Below are 24,872 nucleotides of genomic sequence, written 5' to 3' on the forward strand. Positions count from 1 at the left end.
TTGGTATAGATGCAGTTTCTGTAAATATTTATGGATATTTTAAAATATCTACATGATAAATATTTGTTAATGATTCTTCATGATAGAATACTGCAACTTTTTAACATTAGATTTGAAACAGACCAACACCTAAGTGACTATCTTTTTAGGGGAACCGGAAAAAAGCACTAAATATTCCCAGCCTTCCAGAACATGTAGAATTCCATATAAATAATTCCATTTTTCTTGGTGTGAAAACAAGTAGAAGTGTTAAGAAATAATTTAAAAAGACTGCTGCTATGTAGCAATTGTTTTTCTGAAGTTCTAATAAATTCTCAGTTGATCGGGGTTTATCTCTTAGCTCAATGTCACACAACCTCTACATGACGCAAGCATACGGACAAAAAGGATTTTAAACACAAAACCCTTAGCTCTGTGTCATAAATAAACTTGGGTAAAAACGCAGGCCTTCCACTGAGTCATCACGGCAAAGATGGCCCATCTTCTCTGCAAGCAGCAACCTTTCTTTGGCTAGAAGGACAGACATTCCCACAAGCTTAGCAAACTCTTCTGATGTTAGGGATCCCTTTTCTGAAAGTGTCTCCAGGGCTGAGGCCACAATTTCCTCTTCCTTGTGAGACTGAAGCTCAATTACCATGACACCACTGTCAAACACACGGAGCCTGAGAGGTAATTTCAGTGCTTCCAGCATCTTGCACGCATTCACTAAATCTTCTGGTGAGAGTAAACCTCCGTGAGTACATTATTTCCCTTAGTTCCTCTGTAGGCACCTGCAATATTCCAGCCAGCTGTTTGGCCAATTGCATGTGGTACTGTGTGCCTGAGCCGTAGGTTTCTCTGGTAACTGGGTTAGCTATTCCCATGCTCAGCAAGTAGGATTTAAACCTGATAGTCTCATCTTCTGTGATGTCACCTTGTTTGTCTTTAATTTTATTAGCAATTGATTCTGATAGCTCTACCATTTCCTTAGCCTTGATCATTAGTTTGCCGAGGTCTTTAAAGGCCTGTAATCCCAGCACTCTGGGAGGCCGAGGCAGGTGGATCACAAGGTCAGGAGATTGAGACCATCCTGGCTAACACAGTGAAACCTCGTCTGTACTAAAAATACAAAAAAATTAGCCGGGCATGATGGTAGGCGCCTGTAGTCTTGTAGCAATTTTAAAAATGATTAATACTTTTTCTATATTCTTCAATTCATGTTTCCAAGAAATATCCTAGCAGTGGAAGCTACCCCCGAAGTCCTGTAGGTTAGTTCTGGTTCCACAGCCTCGGTTTTCAGAAAGCAAAAAAAATTAGAAAATACTATTTTTGTTTTAGAATGTTTAAAGTTTAGTGGGACATTAAAATTCAATTTGCCATACTTCAGTGAAACATATGTGATAATTATACATTTTAAATGCTTATATCATATGCCAGACATGACACTGAGCACTGTGTCTCATTTTAATTAACGAGAAAACAGTTCTCAGAGCAGTTTAACTTTCTTGCCCAAGAGAACACAGCTAGAAAATGGTGGAACAGAGATTCAAACTAAACAGCTCAACTTTAGAACCCATGATCTTTACCACCATATTATACAAGAAGAAATTAAAGAATTAAGTCCTAAATAAAAAAAAAGAATAACAGTAATTTGTTAAACAATCAGGAAATTTTTCATACTAAAAATTGAAAACGGGAAGCTAGCTAGTCAAACCAATGAAAAAAGAAAGAGTGGCTTTAAAATAATAAGCAGAAAACTATAGTGTTAAAATATAAAATTACTTTCTTTTAACAGTTAAAAACATATTTTAAGCAGTTATTCTAATAAATATTTTTGTCTAATACATTTTCCAGCATTCTTTTCTTTTCAAGTATAGAACTGAAATCAAAAACATATTTTAAATGGTATTGCATAAAATCCATTAAAATACAAGTAATTTTCATAAAATGTCCCAGATTGCCAATTTAGTTTATGATAATCAGTAGAGAGCTGGGTGTCCCTTGACTTATGGAAAGTCTTAGGAGGTTTCTTTAATTATGCAGTCTTCATTAAAAATCAGCAGGACTTTTTATAAATATCACAAACTTAAGATTAGAAGCTATGGTATAACTTAAAGCAGTATTTTTTAACTCTCTACCTGATGGTGTATTTATGAATATATTTTATTTGAGGTTTTGCTGAATACATTCATTTCCTAAATAAATACACATCTGCTAAACAGAGTACAATTCTTATCACAACTTCTGGTCAATATAATTTTGGGGTTCACCTACATGCAGGTATGATTAATGAAGGTCTAGAAATTCCAGTCTTTCTTACCCCAACATTGTGTAGCCAGTTTGATCAGAAGTTAAGGCTAGAAAACTTCTTGTAACTACTACATGTGCAGACACAGATGGAATTTATTTGTAATGTTAAAATTTTCCATTCAAAGAACAGCTGCAATTATTTTGCTCTTTTCTATCAAAATGTCTGATATATTGTAGCAATCTTTCCATGTAGCCTAGCACAGAATAGGGGCCTCATCAACCCCAATAACTTCTTGGCTAAGAAGTTATTTTCATAAAATGGTCTGGTCTGGAAAGGAAATTTCCATCGTCTTTGCTTATTCAGCAGAGTATCAGGTCACAAAATGAAGCTATCCAGCTTTTCCATCCAACAGGGGGACCAGGTATATTTGGATACATTCAATGACTGCCTAGTGCCTATTATCTACTAGTACAATTGAAGGAAAAGATGGCTCATGACTTTGAACAGTACTTACTGAGAAAAAGAAAAGCTTAAACTAAGGTCTAAATTCTGCATTTTTATAGCACCTAGGGTGCTTTATGAATAACAAGAATTTGGCCTTGAAAGTTTGTTCTGAGGAGAAAAAAAATAATTGAAGTTGGTAAACTTTATATAAATCAGGCTACTGTATATCAATGAAGGCATAATTTCAACTATACTTGATAATTTCTTTTAAATGTGGAAAAGCAAAAAGAAGAGGATGGAGTACAACACCAAACTTGGGTTATACCAAAGTATTATGCGTGAGACTAGGAAGGGAAATAATCACCTACCATCATAGTTGAGACTATATTTTTTTCTTTTTTTTTTTTTTTTGTTGAGATGGAGTCTCACTCTGTCACCCAGGCTGGAGTGCAGTGGCAAGATCTCGGATCTCGGCTCACTGCAACCTCCGCCTCCCGCGTTCAAGCGATTCTCCTGCCTCAGCCTCCCGAGTAGCTGGGACTATAGTCACGTGCCACCATGCCCGGCTAATTTTTTGTATTTTTAGTAGAGACGGGGTTTCACCGTGTTAGCCAGGCTGGTTTTGATCTCCTGATCTCGTGATCCGCCCACCTCTGCCTCATAATTTCATATGAAGTTACCCTTGCTATTATCCTATTGTCAGTCTTACTAATAAGCGGTTCATTCAACCTTCACACACTCATTACAACACAAGAACACCTCTGACTCCTCCTACCATCATGACCCTTAGCCATAATATGATTTATTTCCACATTGGCAGAAACCAACCGAGCTCCCTTTGACCTCACAGAAGGTGAATCGGAACTAGTCTCAGGCTTTAATATTGAATATGCCGCGGGTCCATTCACCCTGTTCTTCATAGCTGAATACATAAACATTATTATGATAAATGCCCTGACAACTACAATTTTCCTAGGAACATTTTATCGCATTCATTACCCAGAACTATTCACAACGTGCTTTACTATCAAAACACTACTCTTGACCTCTCTGTTCCTATGAATTCGAGCAACATACCCCCGATTCCGTTATGATCCACTCATACATTTACTATGAAAGAATTTCCTCCCATTTACACTAGCATTCCTCATATGATACATCTCAACACCCATTACAATCTCCGGCATTCCCCCTCAAACCTAGAAATATGTCTGACAAAAGAGTTACTTTGATAGAGTAAACAATAGAGGTCTTAACCCTCTTATTTCTAGAATTATAGGTGTCGAACCTACTCCTGAGAACCCAAATTTCTCCGTGCTACCAATCACACTCCATCCTAAAGTATGGTCAGCTAAATAAGCTATCAGGCCCATACCCTGAAAATGTTGGTTACACCCTTCCTGTACTAATTAACCCAATAGCCCAACTTATTATTTACCTTACCATAATCACAGGCACTCTCATTACATCACTAAGCTCACACTGATTCCTTGCCTGAGTGGGCCTAGAGATAAATATAATGGCCTTCATTCCAATTCTAATTAAAAAAACAAACCCTCATTCCACAGAAGCTGCCACCAAATATTTCCTCATACAATCCACCGCATCTATAATTCTCATAATAGTAATCATTTTCAACAACCTATTCTCCGGTCATTGAACCATAATAAACAACATCAATCAATTCTCATCTCTAACCATAACAATAGCCCTCATTATAAAACTAGGAATAGCCCCCTTCCACTTTTGAGTTCCAGAAGTTACCCAAGGGACACCCTTGATTGCAGGCATGAGCGAGTCACTGCGCCCGGCCAGTTGAAACTATTTTTAAGAAAGAAAAATCAAGTGCATAACTCCAGAACATGGAGAAAAGATGTTGCTTAGTGTACTGCATTAAAAAAAAACAAAAAAAAAAAAAAAAAAAAAAAAAAAACAGTTAAAATCTTCGTTATATTAAAAATATTTTTAAATTTTATTTTAAATTATACACTGTGAAATTCATTTTTTGTTGTACATTTCTATGAATTTTAACAAATGCATAGTGTCATGTAACTACCATAGAGAACAGTTTAATTACTTCCCCAAAAATTCCTTTGTACTACCCCTTTAGAGCACTAGTTTTTAAGATTAGAATTTCCATTCACCGATATTCTTCCTAACTACTTGCAGTTACTTTCTGGTTTCTTTCAATCACTTTGTTGAATAGGAGTGTAGCTTTTTCACAAAAACACAAATGGATAACCGTCTGTATGTCAGGGCAGCAAGCATTTATTAAGTACTCATTCTGGGCCTAGCAGTGTTCTGGGGACTACAAGAGGAGGCAAAAATACTACATAAGAAGGGAAACTATAGGCATGTAAAACTTTGCAGACATATAAGATATTCTGTAATGGAATGCTTAATTGCAAGATTCACATTACAAAAGGGATTGTTAACAGGATTCATGAGTCCCCTAATATAATGTGTATGTTATAAGCAATAAAATGAGACAAGGAAATCAGTGACGAAAATTAGTATAAGAGAAGTATGCAAGATAGGTTGAAAATAGACTGTGGTTAAGAAATTATTGTTTAATCTAGGTCTGAAAGAACAAGAGTCAAGTGGAAGATATAAATTGTAAAAATGCAGAGGAAATTTACTCTTCTAAGAGACATTATTAAAATAACTAATGAGATTTGCTGATCCATTGGTTGGGAAAGATTAAGAATTAAGAATTATTCAATCAAGCACTCATTTAACAACTATTTATTGAGCTGAGACTTTTCTTGACACTTGTTCTAGGTGTCAGAGGAAAAGCAATGCAGATAGCTAAGTTTTTTTTTTTGTCTTTTTGTTTTGTTTTCCCAAGAAGGTGTATTAGAGCATGCCTCAGCCACTTGGAAATAACAACATAGTTCATATACATAAACTCTGTGAGATTTAATTCAAGAAGGAAAATGAGGATTCACCAGAATTGTGAGGAACATCCCAGATCCTTGGGAGAAGAATGTCAGCAAACAGGCCCCTGCGATGGCATAGAGCTGATAAAAGTGAGAAAAAATAAAAGTGATAAAAGTACATGAGAGAGGCAGAGAGCCTCCCCCTATGATTCATCTTTCCACTGGGGATCCAAGAAACTCAGGCCAATGGACAGCGCTTTCTTTCTCCCAACCCCTGGAGCTAACATGGGAAGAGGCTTGAAGACACTGTAAGGGAAAGACACCAGGAAAAGCTGCAGATATTTTCCCATACCCAAGACTAAGAGCAGGATGTGATTTTTAATCTGGGTGCATAAAAGTCAGTCATGCAACCTGGTGGCACAATCACGCAGGCATTTTAGTCCCTCACCAGAGATTGGAAATTCTGTTCTGGAGTTAGGTAGGGGGTTTCCACAGCCAAAACTGTGAAAAGTGCCTCAACAGTAGGCACTGGAATTGTGCTCTGCCCTGCCATAAGCCTGGGTAGGGAAGAGAGCTGCTACAGCAGCTGTCTCTTCTGAACAATGAGACTTGCCACCAGGGCCAGCTTGTTGACCTGGAACTAGTCTGTGTGGGCCAGTGCTGAGTGCCCCAGCCTGGTCTGCTGAAATTGTGGCACAGCAGGGCCCTCATCAAAGTCTCTCGGTAAACAAGAATCAAGTATATACCTAGCTGTGTTGAGTGCAGCCAGCTCTTACCTGTAAGTGCCATCTACGGGCTTGTAGGTTTATCTGCATGGTACAATATAAAACCTATTGACAGACATACACTATCTAGATTAACAAAGATAAAAAGACATAAGATTCAAATAAGCACAATCAGAAAGGATAAAGGTGACATTACAAATGACCCCACATAAATACAAAAGATTCTCAGGAACCATTATGAACACTTCTATGCACACAAAGTAAAACATCTAGAAGATATAAATACATTCCTGGAAACACACGACCTCCTGGGATTGAATCGGGAAGGATCTGAAACCCTGAACAGGCCAATATTGAGTTCCAAAATTAAAGCAGTAATTTAAAAAAACCTTCCAACCAAAAAAAAAAAAAAAAAAAAGCCCTGGACCAGATGGATTCCCAGTCAAATTCTACCAGTCAAAGAAGAACTTGTACCCATTCCTCTGAAAGTATTCCCAAAACAAAGAGGAAGGAAATCTCTCTAACTTATACTAAAAAGCCAGCATTACCCTAATACCAAAACCTGGCAAAGTCACAAGGAAAAAGAAAACTACAGGCCAATATCCCTGATAAACCTAGACACAAAAATCCTCAACAAAATACTAGCAAACTGAGTCCAACAGCACGACAGAACATTAATGCACCACAATCCAGCAGGACTTCATTCCGGGGATGCAAGGTTGGTTTAAGATATACAAATCAATAAATGTGATTCACAACAAAAACAGAATGAAAAACAAAAGCCATATAATCATTTCAATGGATGCAGAAAAAGCTTTCAATAAAATCCAGTATCCTTTCATGATAAAAACCCGCAAGAAACTAGGTGTCAAAGAACCATACCTCAAAATAAAAAGAGTAATCTATATCAAACCAGCAGCCAACATCATAATGAATGGGCAAAAACTAGAATCATTTCTCTTGAAAATTGCAATAAGACAAGGATGCCCACTGTCATCACTCCTTTTCAACATAGTACTGGAAGTCCTGGCCACAGCAATGAGGCAAGAGAAAGTATAAAAACATCCAAATAGGAAAAGAAGTCAAATTATCTCTTGTCACAGACAATACAATTCTATGCCTAGAAAACCCTAAACACTCTTCCAAAAGCCTCTTGGAAATGATAAACTATTTCAGTACAAATTTCTAATACAAAATAAATACACACAAATCATTAGCATTTCTATACAACAATAACATCCAAGCTGAGAGCCAAGTAAATAATGCAATTCCATTACAATAGGCACAAAAGAATAAAACACCTAGGAACACATCAAACCAAAATGTGAAAGATTTCTATAACAAAAACTACAAAACAGTTCCAAGAGAAATCAAAGACAACACCAACAAATGGAAAAATATTATATGCTATGGAAGAATAATATTGTTAAAATGACCGCACTGCCAAAAGAAATCTACAGATTCGATGTTATTTCTATCAAACTAAAAATAACATTATTCAGAGAATTACAAAAAAAAACTATTCTAAAATTCATATGAAACTAAAATATTGCCCAAATAGCCTTAGAAATCCTAAGCAAAAACAACAAAGCCAGAGGCATCACATTATCTGACTTTCAACTGCACTATAAGGCTACAATAATCGAACCAGCATGGTACTGGTACTAAAACAGACTTACTAAGATAAAAAAAAATTAGAGAACCCAGAAATAAAGCTGCACATCTACATTCATCTAATCTTTGACAAAGTTGAGAAAAATAAACAATGGGAAAGAACTTCCTATTCAATAAACGTTTCTGGGATAACTGGCTACCCAAATGAAGAAGATTGAATCTGGGCCCCTTCCTTAAACGAAGTACAAAATTTAACTCAAGGTGAATTAAATATTTAGATGTAAGACCTCAAACTCTAAGGATCCTAGAAGAAATCCTAGGAAACCATACTGGATATCTTCCTTGAGAAAGAATTTATGACTAGGTAATCAAAAGCAATTGCAAAAAGCAAAAAAAGAAAAAAAAAAAAAAAAGAAAAGAAAAAACAAATAAAAATTAACAAGTGTAACCTAATTAAAGAACTTCTGCACAGCAAAAGAAATTACTGCCAGAGTAAACAGACCAGAAGGTGAGATAATATTCACAAACTACACATATGACCAAGGTTTAATATCCAGAATCTATGAGGAATGTAAACAAATTAACAAACAAAAACAAAATAACTCCATTACAAATGGGCAAAAGACATGAACAGACACTACTCAAATGAAGATATACAAACGGCCAACACACATATAAAACAATGTTCCACGTTACTAATCATCAGAGAAATGTTAATCAAAGCCACAATGAGATATCATTTCACACCAGTCAGGATGGCTGCTATTAACAAGTCAAAAAACAACAGATGCTGGCGAGGCTATGGAGAAAAGGGAATGCTTATATGCTGCTGATGCGAACATAATTTATTTCAGCTACTGTGGAAAGCAGTTTGAAGATTTCTCAAAGAACTTAAAACAAAACTAACATTTGACTTAGAAATCTAATTGCTGGGTATATATCCAAAAGAAAATCATTCGACCAAAAAGACAATGTACTTGCATAGTCATCACAGTACTATTCACAACAGCAAAGACATTGAATCACCCTAGGTGCCCATCAGTGATGGACTAGACACCATAAAATTATAACAGACAGAACTATCTGAACAAAAAGAAAACTAACATGGTACAGCAAAACAAGATGATATATTCAGTAATTTCTATCTTTACAAGTTAAGAAGTTTTAATTTATAATATAAATATAATGGTTATTCACACAGTAAGGCATGAACAATCAGTAAATTAATGCAATGTACTTCTCTTTTGCCTTCTACTTCCACAGTTACCTGCTGATATAACTGCTTCTGCATTTTAAGATCTCTTATTACATAAAAGCAAGTTTGCCAAGCCTAATCATTTTGTGCAAAGGAAGAAATCTGGAAAAAAATATATACATACCTAGATATTTTTTGTGAAATATGATGTGAAATGTGAAAAAATACACTTTCACATAAAAGTCTTGTTATTTCTACTAGATAACAGAGTCTCCTCAAGGGCAGGTCTCACATCTGATTTATGTTGGTGTGCCTCAGAATATAGAACAGTGTGCCTTATACATTGTAGGTACTCAATAAATACTTTTAAGTATAGGCCTATTCAGAGCAGAAAGCCTTATTTAAACCACAATGCATCATTTGGATAGTTCTCTCACGAGAATACTGACAAAATCTATTCTATTGATGCTGTAATCACTGTAAAATCAGTTACTAGCAGTATTTTCGTCTTTCGATCAAAGCCTGTTTTGGCCTAATTCTAAATCAGAAGACATTCACTGAAGAAAAGCAGAGTATATTGACTTTCAGGCCCAAGAACTAAACCAGAAAAGAGGGATGCAAAGTAATGAAGTAGGCAAAAATGCTCTGCTAGCATCTGACACCTTCTAGGTTTTTCTTCCTCTGCCTATCCCCAAGTTCTAAAATGACCTTTGTTTGTGGACAGGAAAGAATCTTTCTTTTACATGAACACAGGGAGGGGAATATCACACACCGAGGCCTGTCAGGAGGTGGAGGGAGGGATAGCATTTTGAGAAATAGCTAATGCAGATGATGGGTTGATGGGTGCATCAAACCACCATGGCACATGTATACCTATGTAACAAACCTGCACGTTCTGCACAGGTATCTGAGAACTTAAAGTATAATTAAAAAATAAAATAAAAAAAGAATCTTTCTTAAAGCTGTTAATCAGACACTTGATTCATGAGCTACTAGAAATCCATTTAAAATTGGTTTAAGTTTAAAGCTGACTATATATTAATACATATGACTGGTTTTTGTTCTCTACCTGACTAGTTTGAGAAAGCAAACAATTCGAAGATGATAAATACACCTTAGGGCAACAAGCATGACATTACATGTTGCATGTTGGCATAATAACCTAAACTTCATAAAATAGGAGTCTCAGCTAAACTTTTTCATAGAAATGTACCCTGTCAACTAACATTTTAAATATTAGATTAGGTGATGTCTTGTTACTTAACTACAGCCCTATAACTGATTGACAGAGACAACTACATGAACATAGTCCCAAATGAACATAATGTGTCCAGTCCTGTAATTTATGGTTTCCCCTTCCACTCCTTTTTTTTTGGAATTTTTTCCTACATTTTTTGGTCTGTGTTTCCTAAAGAATTGTGAAGATTTGCATGGAAAAGACATACATTAGATACAAGGATTTTAGAAGTCAAGAAAGAAAGCCAACTTTGGTAGAAAAAAATAACTCAGTAAAGATGACTAAATAAATTAATAAAATGCTTTAAAAATGTCTGACATATGATAAGCTTTCAATTAATGTCAGTTGTCATTATTACTGCTATCATTTCAATAGGTGAGGGAGACAATGTGGTGTATTAACAATAATACTGGACTCTGAGTCAAATTTGGTTCATCATTTGGCTATTTGACCTATTAGACATGAGGTAATAAGCAAATCACTTAAATCCTCAAGGCCTCAGTTTCCTGAGGTCCAAAAGAGGGACATGAGTTCTTACCCTCATAAATTATTATGATTATTCATGTAAATATATTAGAATATATGAAAAAGACCTGTATAAATACAATCAAGTAAGAATTTACGTATTTTTTATTTTTGTGAGCACATAGTTGGTATATATATTTATGGGGGACATGAGATGTTTTGAAACAGGAATGCAATGTTAATAATCACATCATAGAGAATTCGGTATCCATAGAGAATCGGGTATCTATCCCCACAAGCATTTATACTTTTGTGCTACAAACAATACATTTATACTCAGTTGTTTAAAAATTTAGCAATTAAGTTATTATTGACAACAGTCACCCTGTTGTGCTATCAAATAGTAGGTCTTGCTCATTCTTTCCAACTTCTTTTTACCCATTAACCATTCCAATCTCCTCCCGACCCCCTCACTACACTTCCCAATCTCTGGTAACCATATTTCTACTTTCTATGGCCATGAGTTCAATTGTTTTGAATTTTAGATTCCACAAATACGTGAGAACACATGGCATTTGCCTTATTGCGCCTGATTTATTTCACTTAATATAACGATCTCCAGTTCTATCCATGCTGTTGAAAATGACAGGATCTCATTTTTATGACTGAATAGTACTCCACTGTGCATATGTACCACATTTTCTTTACATTTAATTTATCTGTTGATGGACACTTAGATTGCTTCCAAATCTTACCTAATGTGAATGCTACAACAAATATGGCAGTGCAGAATACCTCTTGAAATATTCTGATTTCCTTTCTTTGGGGTATATCCAGTAGTAGAATTGCTGAATCACGTGGTAGCTCTATTTTCAGTTTTTAGAGGAACCTATGAGCAGTTCTCCATACTGGTTGTACTAATGTACATTCCCACGAACAGTGTATGGGGGTTCCCTTTCCTCCACATCCTCACCAGAACATTTTATTGCCTGTCTTTCTAGATAAGCCATTTTAACTGGGGTGAGATGATATATCATTGTAGTTTTGGTTTACATTTCTCTGGTGATAAGTAATGTTGAGCATTTTTCCATGTTTCTGTTTGCCATCTGTATGCCCATTTTTAGATTGGATTATAAGCTTTTTTTTTTTTTTTCCTCTAGAGTTGTTTGGGCTTCTTATATATATTCTGGTTATTAATACCTTTTCAGATGGATAGTTTGCAAATATTTTCTACTACTCTGTGGGCTGTCTCTTCACTTTGTTGATTGTTCCCTTGCTGTGCAGAAACTTTATAACTTGATGTGATCACAGTTATTCATTTTTGCTTTACTTGCCTGTGCCTGTGCAGTGTTACTCAAGCAATTTTTGCCCACACCAATATCCTAAAGAGTTTCCCCCAATGTTTTCTTGTAGCAGTGTCTTGTCGTACTTTCAACATCTCAGATTTAAGTTTTAATCCATTTAAATATGATTTTGGATATGGCAAGAGATAGAGGTCCACTTTCATTCTTCTGCATATGGATGTCTAGTTTTCCAGTACCGTTAATTGAAGTGACTCTCTTTTTCCTAGTGTATGTTCATGGCACTTTTGTCGAAAATGAGTTCACTGTAAATGTGTGGATTTGTTTCAGGGTTCTCCCATCTGTTCTATTGGTCTATGCATCTGTCTTTATGCCAAAACCATGCTGTTTTGGTTATTATAGCTCTGTAGTAAAATTTTGTCATGGGATCCTTGGGGTGTAATTTTGCAAGCTCTAAAACTCTGTAGCTGGCAGGACCTTGTGCTTCAGCATTACTTACAACTTCTGGGCTTATTCCACTCATTCAGTTTGGCAGGCTGCACTTGGCTTGCACCACTGTCCTGGATCCCACACCTGCCAAGGGCAAGCCAGGGGCAGAGAAGTGAGGGGACTGTGGGTGAGCAAATGTGGGCAGCAGACACTGTGCACAGCCAGGCATGCTGGCTTCTGCTGTTGGGCAGGCAGCTCCAGGCACTGGCACAGTTACTAGCTCCATGCAAGGCTGTGACTGGACCAGATGTACCACATGTGCCTTCCACTGCAAGCACCTGCGTCTGTATGTGGGGAACGTAGTGGTGCTTGGAAGCTTGCAGATGTCAGGAACTGCGGAGCCCCAAAGAGGATGTCACATCTCTGGCTCAGGGATACCCTAAGTGTGGGCTCCCCAAAGGACTGCAGCTCTTCTCTCCTTGTTACCCACAACATAGTGAGCAGGGATGCATGTGTCAGCCAGGAGATGAGCTTCATTGAGTGACAGAACACTCAGGAGACCCAAAGTGGGTAGCGCCTTCCTGCAGCTAGTAATCCCAGTGTCTGTCAGAGTCTGGCTGAGTCTGGGGTTTTTATGGGCTCACAGGGAGGAAATGGTTATTGATTGGTCCATGGGAAGCCATGGGTGGGCCAGGAAAAAACACCGTAAGTTATCACTCTGGGCCATGAACTCCACCTGGAACTGGCAGCCTGGCCTCCAGGCTTCAGACTGTATCTGGCTTGAAGGTGGGGTTTCACCTGAAGCCCATCCCTTTCTACCCAGGAGACTGTCTGCCTTCTGCCACCATCAACCTGCCATCCATAGCACCCAGGCTGTTTGTGCCAAGGGGTGCCTGCAGGCCCATGCCAAGCAACCCTCAGCTTCCTTGGTATCCCTCTCATGATCCTCAGTGCTCAAAGTCCAGAGGAAGCTGAGGCAGCAAGGTCTGGTATGTCAGCACCGCTCCAATCATGCAAACACCCAGTTGGGTTGCTACAGCATCCAGACATGGCCACAACTTTGCTTCACCCAAGAGCAGGCACCAGGAGCGGGAAGAGGCCAGAGAGAGGGAGAAGGCACTTCTGAGCCTGCAGAAGCAGGGATGGCTTTCCAGCCCCCCAAGAGGGCAGGGATGCCTGGGTTCAGAACCTTGGCTGGGCATTTGCAGCTGCACACAAGAGCATGGGGCTCCCACCCTGCCAACTCAGTAGGGGATGGGGCTCCCACCAGTTACCATCCCCCGCTGGCTCTGCATAGTGTGTAGCCCCAGTTGCATCTCCCCCACTGTAGCTGGCATCCCCACAGAGGCTGCTCCAGATAGGCCACCACCACCATCAATTTGAAGTCAGGTAATGTGATTCCTCCAGTTTTGTTCTTTTTTGTTTAAGATAGCTTTAACTATTCTGCGTCTTCTGTGGTTCCATATAACTGTACAGATTGTTGTTTCTATGTTTGTGAAGAATGCCATTGGTATGTTGATATGGACTGCACTGAATCTGGAGATCACTTTGGGTAGGATGAACATTTAAACAATATTGATTCTTCCAATCCATGAAAATGAGATGTATTTCCATTTTTTGGAGTCCTCTTCAGTTCCTGTCATCAATGTTTTATGGTTTTCATTAGATCATTTACTTCTTTGTTTAACGCCCAGTTATTTAATTTTATTTCTGGCTATTGTAAATGAGATTAATTTTTTATTTCTTTTTCAGATTGTTCACTGTTGGCATATAAAAATGCTAATAGTTTTTGTATGTTGATTTTGTATCCTACAACTTTACTGAATTTGTAGATCAGTTTCTAATCGTTTTCTTGCAGAGTCTTTAGGTTTTTCCAAATATAAGATCATATGATCTGCAGAGATAATTTGACTTCCTTCTTTACAATTTGGTTGCCCTTTATTTCTTTCTTGTCAAATTGCTCTAGTAGGACTTCCAGCACTATGTTGAATAACAGTAGTGAAAGTAAGCAGCCTTGACATGTTCTAGATCTCAGAGAAAATGCTTTCAGTTTTCTCCATTCAGTATTTTGCTAGCTGTGTGCATGTCACATAGAGCTTTTACTATGGTGAGATATGTTTCTTCTATTCCCAGTTTATTGGGAGTTTTTGTAATAATGAGATGCTGAATTTTATCAAATGATTTTCAGCAACAATTAAAATGATAATATGATTTGTATTCTTCACTCAGTTGATACCATGTATCACACTGATTGATTTCCATGTTGAACCATCCTTGCACCCCAGGAATAAATACTGCTTGGTCATGATGAATGATCTTTCTAATATATTGTTGAATTTGTTTTGCTAGTATGTTGCTGAGAATTTTTGCATCAGTTTTCTTTTTTTGATGTGTCTTTGTCTTGTTTTGGTGTCAAGGAGATGCTGGTCTCATAGTTTGGAAGTATTCCCTCCTCTATTTTTCAAAATCTTTGAGTAGGATTAAAAGTATTTCCTTTGTAAACATTTGGTAGGATTCAGCAGTCAAACCTTCAGGTTCAATGTAGTTCTTTACTGGGAGACTTTTACTTATGATTTTGATCTCATTACTTGTTACTGTTGTGCTCAGGTTTTGGATTTCTTCATGGTTCAATGTTGGTAGGTTTCATATGTCTAGAAATTTGTCCATTTCTTCTATATTTTCCAGTTTACTGGCATATAGTTGCTTATAGTAGCCATTAATAATGTTTTTAATTTGTGCAGTATCAATTGTAATGTCTCCTTTTTCATGTCTGATTTTATTTATTTACATCTCATTTTTCCCTTAGTTAGTCTAGTTAAAGGTTGGTCAATTTTGTTTAGCTTTTCCAAAAACCACCTTCTCCTTTCATTGATCTGCTTTGTTTTCTTCATTTTAATTTCATTTATTTCCTTAATATTTCTTTTCTTGTACTAATTTTGCTTTTGGTTTGCTCTTGCTTTTGTTGTTCTTTAAGATGCATTGTTAGGTTACTTATTTCAAGTTTCCCCTTTTTCAGATGTAGACACTTATATCTATAAACTTCCCTGTTACTACTGCCTTTGCTGTATGTCATACATTTTGGTATGTTGTGTTTCCATCATTATTTATTTCAAAATTTTTTTCAATTTCTTTCTTAATTCCTTCTTTGACAAACTGGTAATTCAGCAGCATATTATTTAATTTCCATACATCTGTATAGTTTGCAGCATTCTTCTTGTTATTTGGTCTATAATGCAGATTAATTTCAATGTTTCTTTTTTGATTTTCCATCTGGAAGATCTGTCCAATGCTGAAAGTGGGATGTAGGTCTCCAGTTAATATTTTATTAGGGACTACCTCTCTTTAGCTCTAACAATATTTGCTTTATATATCTGGATGCTCCAGTGTTGGGTACATATATATTTAAAACTGTTATATCCTCTTGCTGAATTGACTCCTTTATCATTATATAGTGACCTACCTTGTCTCATATAGTTTTTGTCTTGAAATCAATTTTGTCTCATATAAGTATAGCTATTCCTGCTCTTTTTTTGTTTTCCATTGACATGGAATATGTTTTTCTATCCCTTTATTTTCAGACTATGTATATGTACATATGTATCAGTCTATATCTATCTTTAGAGGTGAAATATGTTTCTTATAGGCAACAGATTAATTGCTTTTGTTTTTAATATCCATTCATTCACTCTTCAACTTTTGATTAGCTAATTCAGTCCACTTACATTAAATGTTGTTGTGGGTAAGTAAAGACTTACTCCTGCCATTTTGTTATTTGTTTTCTTGTTGTTTTGTGATCTTCTCTTCCTTCTTTCTTTCCTGTCTTCCATTAGCAAAGGTGATTCTGTGATATGATCTAGCTTATTGCTTTTGTGTTTTTTGTATATCCACTGTATATTTTTTTGAGGTTACCATGAGGCTTGCAAATATTATCTAATAACCCACTATTTTCAGCTAATAATAACACTGTTTGCATTAAGAAACAAACATGCAAAATAAAACTAATAAAAACTTTACACCTTAACACCATCCCCCTGCTTTTTAACTTTCTGTTGTTACTATTTACATATTATTGTACTGTCTATGTCTCCAAAAGATGTTGTAGTTATTGTTTTTGATTGGTTTATCGTTTAGTTCTTCTACTTAGGATAAGAGTGTTACACACCACAGTCACAGTGATATAATAGTCTGTGTTTTTTCTGTGTATTTCCTCTTACCAGTGAATTTTGTACTTTCAGGAGATTACTTTTTGCTCATTATCATTATAATTCCTCTGGCACTTTAAATATTTCGTCCCACTCTCTCCTAGTCTATAAGGTTTCCACTGAATAGTCTGCTAACAGATGCATTGGAGATCCATTGTATGTTATTTCTTTTCTCTTGCTGCTTTTAGGATCCTTTCTTTATCCTTGATCTTTGGAAGTTTGATTATTAAATGCCTTGAGGCAGTTTTCTTTGGGTTAAATCTGCTCGGCGTTCTACAACCTTCTTGTACTTGTTTTCTGATATCTTTCTCTGTTTTGGAAGTTTCTCTGTCATTTTTCCTTTGAATGAACTTTCTCTGTCATTTTTCCTTTGAATGAACTTTCTACCCGTATCTCTTTCTCCACCTCCTCTCTAAGGCCCATAACTTTTAGATTTGCCCTTTTCCACCATATCTTAGATTCTGTATGCATGCTACTTTTTTTATTCTTTTTTCTTTTGTCTCCTCTGACTGTGCATTTTCAAGTAGCCAGTTTTCAAGACCACTACTTCTTTCTTCTGTCTGATCAATTCCACTGTTAAAAAACTCTGATGCATTTCTCAGTATCCTCATTGCATTTTCTGCTCCAGAATTTCTGTTTGTTTCTTTTTAATTATTTTAATCTCTTTGTTAAATTTATATGATAGAATTCTGAATTTCTTCTCTGTGTTATCTTGATTTCTTTTGAGTTTCCTCATCACAGCTATTTTGAATTATCAGTCTGAAAGTTCACATACCTCTGTTTCTCCAGGATTGGTCCCCGGTGTCTTATTTAGTAATTAATGATGTCATGTTTGCCTAGATGGTGTTGATGTTAGTAGATGTTCTTTGTCATCTGGGCATTAAAAAGTTAGGTATTTCTTGTAATCTTCAATGTCTGAGCTTGTTTTTACCTCTCTTAGAAAAGCTCTCCAGATATTCAAAATAAATTGGGCTTGTGATCCAAGCTGCAGCTGCTTCAGAAGGCATGCCAAGTCCATTAATGCTTTGGCTGTTGCATACTTATAGAGGTATCACCTTGATGGTGTTGGGTTATTTCCAGGAGAATTCTCTGAATTACCAGGCAGAGACTCTTGTTCTCTTCCCTTACCTTCTCCCAAGCAATGGACTCTCTCTCTCTCTCTCTCTCTCTCTCTCTCTGTTCTGCACTACCCAAAGGTAGGAATAGAGTGACACAAGTACCCGTGGCCACCACCACTATGACTGAACTGGGTCAGACCTGAAGCAAACAGCACTGTGTCTCACCCAAGGCCTGCTGTAATCACCCCCTGGCTACTGCCTGTTTGCTCAAGGCCCCAGGGCTCTACAACTAGCAGGTGACAAAACCAGCCTGGCCAGTGTTCTTCTCGTCAGTATGATGAGTTCCCCCAGATCCCAGGTAGATTCAAAGGTGCTGTACAGGAGGCAGATAATAGAGTTAAAAATCTTAGCAGTCCACCTGGTGTTCTATTATACTGTGGCCGAACTGGCACTCAAGCCACAAGATGTAGTTCTTTCTACTGTTCACTCACTTTCCAAAGGCAGAGGTGCCTGACCCCATGGCCACTTCCACCATTAATTTTCATGGTTTCAAGTCTTTAGACTGTGCCTTCTTTCTTACTGAAGGTCCCCTGCCACTTAGAAGCCACACCAGGGCCTCCTTGCACTGTCATCCTATTCTGTCTCTCTCTCTCTCTCTCTCTCTCTCCCTCCCTCCCCCAGTCTCTCTCTCTCCCTTCATCCTTCCCTCACACACACAACAAAACTTACTGGACTTTAGATCAGATAACTTTCTTTTATTCTAGAATCTTGTGTATTATAACTCAAATGGTAATCGGTTCCATAGTGTGAGACAAATTGCAAACACTGTCACTTTTTTATAGAAAGCGAGCATTCTCTAAACTATATACTTTTCAGCCCTTTCAGAAATACATGGCTCAGTCTTCTCAAGTCTTCAACTACATATGCTTAGTTACATATAGCTACTTGATGTTTTTGATGGTGCGCCTGTTGTTGAAAATGCAGACTGTTGAGTTGCATTCCCATGGATCCAAATTTAATAAGTCTAGAGCACTCACGAATAAATTTTTAAACAGTCACCCTCTGAGATTTTTGAAGCAGGTGTTACTCATACTGCACCGTGAGAAACAAAGGAATGTTTATAGAAAACCTAACACTGAGTCGTTTACCAGTCCTAAGTCATGTATTTGCTCTTACTGTTACCTCTCACAGGAGTGTCCTTTCTCTTCATCTCTAATAATAAAATTATTGCCTATTTTTTGAGATTCTGCTTAAGTGCAGAATCCTTGCCCATTTCTCCACACCTAGGACATGTGCTTTTGCCTTTTCAGTTAGATATGGACATGATCGGCACTGGGGTACAAAGTATTGGGTGAATATAGAATCTGTAGGCTATATACTCTGGAGTTTTGCATCTGAGCCCATACCCTTGAATTAAGTTTGCTATCGGGGCTCTAAATTGGGTAAACTTATAAAAAACAAACAACCCTGGGCATCAGATTGGTCAGGGTAGTAACTCAGACCACATAGAAACTAGGGAGAAGAATTGGCAGTCATGTTAGGACCAGACATTGTGGATGAGAGGTAAGGAAATTAAAAACAGCTCTCAGCTAGAAAACTGTACAAGTTCAACAGGGGGAGCCAGTGATAGCACTCCAATGGTTTAAGACCAAATGATGGCATGTTATACAACTATCTAATTGAGTATGTACAGTTGGTTGATTGAGTTACATAATAACAAGGAGAAAAAAAGGCTAGAGTGGTAAAAGCAGAGTTGGAGTGGAACATAAGAAGGACAGGAGCCATGGATACAGTTAACAAGTGGAAAAATAAAATAAAAATTTGAACTCATATCAACCTTATTTTGTTATACCAAGAGATTTTCAAACCTCAGTATGACTGAAAATATACTTCAGAAAGTCAAGACCTGGGCCTAGGAATCTGCATTAAAAACACTACTCTGGGTAGAGATGGGTAGTCTATATATCATACCTGAAAACCAGTAAACTATTGCTCTTACTTGTTTGCTTGAGGCACTGTTTCTCTTTCCCTATCTTACATTCTACTTTTGTCAACTGAGGCAAGTTTCCACATTCATTTTTCAGATACTCAACTACCTAGCAAGCCTAAGCATAAAAAATACAAATTATCTGATCCCTTTTCTCTCTCCCCAACCCTTCCAAACTCTGGGTTGTAAGACCTGGAGACTTCCTAAAAGAAAAAAGCAACTATTTTTTGAGACAGTTTGGTAGTGCTCTCTGCCAGGCATACTATATCCTAAATCCTCGAGCTCATAAGCATGTTTTCTTTGCTAACATTAAAATAATATTCATCATAATTTTATCTTTACCTTTAATTGAGTGTTTTAATTGAGTGCCTATTATGTACTAAGCATAGTGTAAAGCATATAACATTATCTCTAAATCCTCAAAATAAATCTATGATATTGGTATTATTATCTTCATTTGACAGATAAAGAAGGGAACTCTCTGAGAAGAGGGAAAACGTGAGTAACCTACTCAAGACAACCACCATTAAATGATGGCTTGATCCATTATATGAGATTTAAAAACATGTATCCTGAATCCAAAGTTTGTGCTTTTAATTGTTCAACTTTACAGCGTATGGAAACCCAGATGTCTCATAAGTACTCGCTAGCTCATAAATATCCACAATAACTACTGGCATTAGTCTAAGATACAATCACAAAAATCTAAAAGGCAAAGGAAAGGGACATAGCTCAAAACCCAGAATTACAACCTTTTCTGATATTAAAACATGCCTAGTAAACTTCTATTAACAGGTACCTACAGTCAAGGTGAAGAATTCATATGTCTCAGGATGCAGAGAGCCTTAACGATTTTAGTGAGAGATGAAAAAGTAGAATATTTCCACAGTTAAGCTTCATCTAAGAACTTTAAAATTTCCATAAGTGCTCTTGCTGTTCAGTAGTACATACACTTTCATAACAGAAGAAAAGTTTTCCATGTTACACCAAAAAACTCAATGGAGAACATTTTGCTATAACAAAAATCATTTAAAAAGTGTAATTAATAATCACATCTCCTAGCCATATTTGAATGCAAAATAATGGAAAACTTGGAAGAATCGTTAATACCTTAAAAATGAAAAGCTGCACTGAACTGTTCATAAATTCACTTTGTAAAAATCATGAAAGAAAACTAAAGAGAAAATGAGGAAAGCCATTTCATCATCTGTATTTTATTAATGCGTAATGCAGAAATGTTTTTTTAACATTTGCCTTATTACTTTGAGAAAGTGAGCAAGTCAAGGTGTTTCTATATTGATGCAACCTATTTGTAATCGTAATCTACTTTTTAAAATCCAATTTGAAGAATTTAGAAAGGGCCAGTAAAGGAACTATCTATGTTTTTGCAACTTGCTCGAGACAGCCTGTGAAAAACAGACTATTCTAGACTATGTAAAGAGCCTAGAGAGTAGGGGTAAATGTTAATAGTAAATCAATGAAAGACAAAATAATCTGTTGAATAATGGCCTAGAAAAACACACAGACTTCCTCAACAGGACATTTAAAAACACCTAGGCAGTTAAGATGGGCCTGCCAAAAGAGGAAAGTATAGAAGCAAGCAACTGTAATTTCTGTATACTCCTGACTTACCAGTTTAAATTCAAACTTTTTTTACCAGCATTAACAGTAGCTGACTTCTTCCTGTCTTAGTCGAACAACGAAAATGTAAAATCCTGGATACGGATCTTGGCTCTAAAATTATTGACTATAAGACCTTGGGCAAGGTATTCAAATGCTCTGAGACTCAGTTTTCTTAAATGTAAAATGGGCATAATAACACCTATTTCATAGACTACATGAAAGAGGAATGCAAAGTGCCTGGCTTTGAGCTTGGCACCCAAAAGGCATTCAATAAATAGAATGTCTTCCACATCCATTTATTCCTTTCCTCTTACTCATTTTTCAAATTCATGCCAAAGTCATGTCAATGTAAAATCCTGGATATGGATCCTGGCTCTGCCAAGTTATTGGTTGTATAACCTTGGCCAAGGTATTCAAATGCTCATGGATATCAAAGTGCTATATTCTCTAAACATATTTTAGGCACAATGATTTTCCTTATATCTGAATTCTTACAGCAGTGGTTTCTAATCTGTGGTCCAGAGATCTCTCTCGGGATGAACAATAGGGAGGGAGAAACAGAGTTATTGTAAAGGGTCTCCAAAGCTCTATATATGCAAAGCACTGTATATGGACTGAATAAATAAGTCTTGCACTTAAACACACAATTTTTTTTCAATATGTGTAGATGCTGTTGTTTAAACTAAAATACAAATTCATTTCAAAGTGTTATCAAATTCATGATAGCTTCTTGTTATTATTTATTCTCCAAATCAATAGATAGTAAAAATTCAACTACTATTATAGATTTCCATATTCATACTCAGAAAAGGTGAATCCCACAATTGCAAGTTGTATTTATATCATATAGTTGTATATGATATCCTCCAGTGAGAGGAATGAGGCAGTAGTCATCCCTAGCATAAAATTTAAGAAGGCACCAAAACCACAATAGTATAGATAAAAATACTTTAAAGAAATATTTTTAAAATAAAAACTAACGCAAAAACATATAAAGAACAATATACCAAAAGTTTAAATAAAGACATGACCTGACAGGGTCAAGATACAGGTGAAGTGACTGAGGTGAGTCATAAAAGTTCAAGATCAGATGCTGTTTCATAAAAATAGTGAGGATTTCACCCTACGTGTTTTAAGAAGGAAAGACTGGATCATTATTCCACAATATGAAAAGTGTTCATTAAAATGTACAGCTGGACCTAAAAAATAGTAAGCTAAACTATGTCATGGGTGCTTTCACAAAGAAACAGCTTGCTTTGGTATGCAAGAGTGAGAGAGAGAGAGCGTGAGAGAGAAGGCATGAGAAAGGACAGCAGGATAGGCATGTTAAAAGTGAATTTAGTAATAGAAACAATTCTGGGAGAGCATCAACTAGTAGTAAAATCCTGCTATTCAGAAAGACTAGCGGCTAGCCTACATTTCTTTTCCAGAGGACAGGTGACATCATCTTCCTTATCATCATCATCATCATCGACATCATCATCACTAATTCACTACTATTTATTGAATAGTTACTGTATCCCAGATCTACATTGAGAACGTCACCCCTATTTATGATCTAAATTTCAGAGGGAATTAAATAACTTGCATTAGGTGCTATTTGTATTTTAGAGATAATAGAGTTCAATAAGGTATACCTGTAATAATAATAATAAAACAATAATAATATATAGCTATAGAACAGTTACTGTTTTAAGCACTGTGCCAAGCATATTGTCTCACTTAAACTTTATAACAGCCAAGTAAGTATTATTATCCCCAGTTTTACTGAGGCTTTGAGGCGTGTGTGTGGGTGTCTGTGTAGACACGCACACCTGTACATACATAAACATTTACGTGTGTGTATATATATATAAATACATACAGATAGAGAGAAACACACAAAAACACGCATATAAATATATATGAACATGCATATATATTCAGTATCTACTATGTGCTAGTAATGATGCTAAGTACCACACAAATGATTTTATTAATTTCATTTGATAGCACCCAGAAAATATTGCTACTGCAGCCTTGGACCCAGAGCTGCCACTTTTACAACAAGGGTTTGCTAGTGGCTTGCCATGAGTCTATCTGAGTAAGCTGACTGAGCTCCAAAAGGTTCTCCTTAGAGTTATTGCCACTATAACCTATGAAAGCTGATAAAGGCTGCAACACCAGAACTGAAGAAGATTCTTGGAATTTAAATTGAAAATATTCTTACTTTTATTGCAAAGTAAAGTAGCTGGCCAGGATGGTGGTGTGGTTTTTTTCCTAATACTTAAATATGTGTCTTCTTTCCACACCAACAACCAATTCTCCATTCTCCAACACCGAGCGAGTGTCCCACAATTTGATTCTTGACACTATCTTTGTAGAATTAACAATTAGATTGTTAAAAGGCTCAGTCCCAAAAGACTGTTCCCACTTCAGACGCCAGCCAAAAGTGGGATCCCACAGTGACCCACAGTTCTAACTGGTTAACTGAAACTTCAGGAGTTCCCACTATCAGCTCTCAGGATTGACAATTAACTAGAACAATTCGCAGGACTCAGGAAGTGCCCTACTTGCTATAGTTTGTTATAAAAGATAACAAATGAGTAGCAAGATGAATAGGTACATATGGCTTGTCCCAGAAGGGTCCCAAATGCAGGAGCCTCTGTACCTGTGAAATCAATTTGCACCACCTTCCCAGCATGTAGATGTGTTTACCAGTACAAAAGTTCCTGGAACACTGTTGTTTAGGGGTTTCTATGGAGGTTTCCCCTCTGGTGACCAGCCTCCATCCTGCAGCTCTCTGACCTCCCCACCTCTAAGAGTCACCTCATTAGTACAAACTCAGATGTGATTGAAAGAAACACTCCTCTATCTCGCTTAGGAAATTCCAAGTGTTTTAGAATCTCTGTGCCAAAAACCAGGGACAAAAATAAAATGTATCTATTTTTATTATATCGCAGTGGTATTCTAAAAAATAAATAAGTCTTTGTGAAAACTGTTAGCTCACATTAATTTCGCATAAATTGGACACTCTGTTTTGACTGTAACTATAATTTAATTTTTCAGCACAATTTTGACAGGTTAATCACAAAGTTGATCATCACCATTTAACAGACAGCAATTCAGTTAAATTGATAATAGCTATTGGTCAGTAAGAGTTAGGAATCTCCCTTCCAATCAGCTACATACAGCAACAAACTGACTGCTTTCCAGCAAAGGACAAAATCCTATAACATAGTTTACTACTTTGTTTAGATCACTAGGTTCAGAGGGAACTGATTTAAAAAAGAAAGTATCCAAAACGATATCTTAATTTCTCTCTTCTAAAAGTGATGCATATGAATACTGACACCCTCAAAGGCTAACATTATAGAGAAAATAAAATTCAACCCTCTTTAATTAAAAAAGAAGCCTCATGACACCACATTTCACAACTCTTTTAAGTGATAAACTGAGTTAGGAGTGATGAGTATTCCCTTGACTCCAAATTTACAAATAGAA

At 36.6% G+C, this 24,872-nt stretch overlaps 1 protein-coding gene and 1 pseudogene across 2 annotated transcripts in view; both read right to left on the reverse strand.

Moving 5' to 3' along the window:
• The window catches only part of SH3BGRL (SH3 domain binding glutamate rich protein like), a 109,035-nt gene that overhangs the window by 41,757 nt on the left and 42,406 nt on the right, over positions 1–24,872 (reverse strand). The gene's annotated exons all lie outside the window — the stretch shown is intronic.
• LOC111536470 lies at positions 309–3,594 on the reverse strand (annotated as a pseudogene). The gene is made up of 2 exons (XR_002729746.2): positions 3,503–3,594; positions 309–1,020 (listed from the first exon to the last, which is right to left on the reverse strand). The product of XR_002729746.2 is annotated as a vacuolar protein-sorting-associated protein 36 pseudogene (transcript).

This window comes from Piliocolobus tephrosceles, chromosome 12 (genome assembly GCF_002776525.5).
Source record: "Piliocolobus tephrosceles isolate RC106 chromosome 12, ASM277652v3, whole genome shotgun sequence".
In the NCBI taxonomy this organism is placed as follows: Eukaryota; Metazoa; Chordata; class Mammalia; order Primates; family Cercopithecidae; genus Piliocolobus; species Piliocolobus tephrosceles.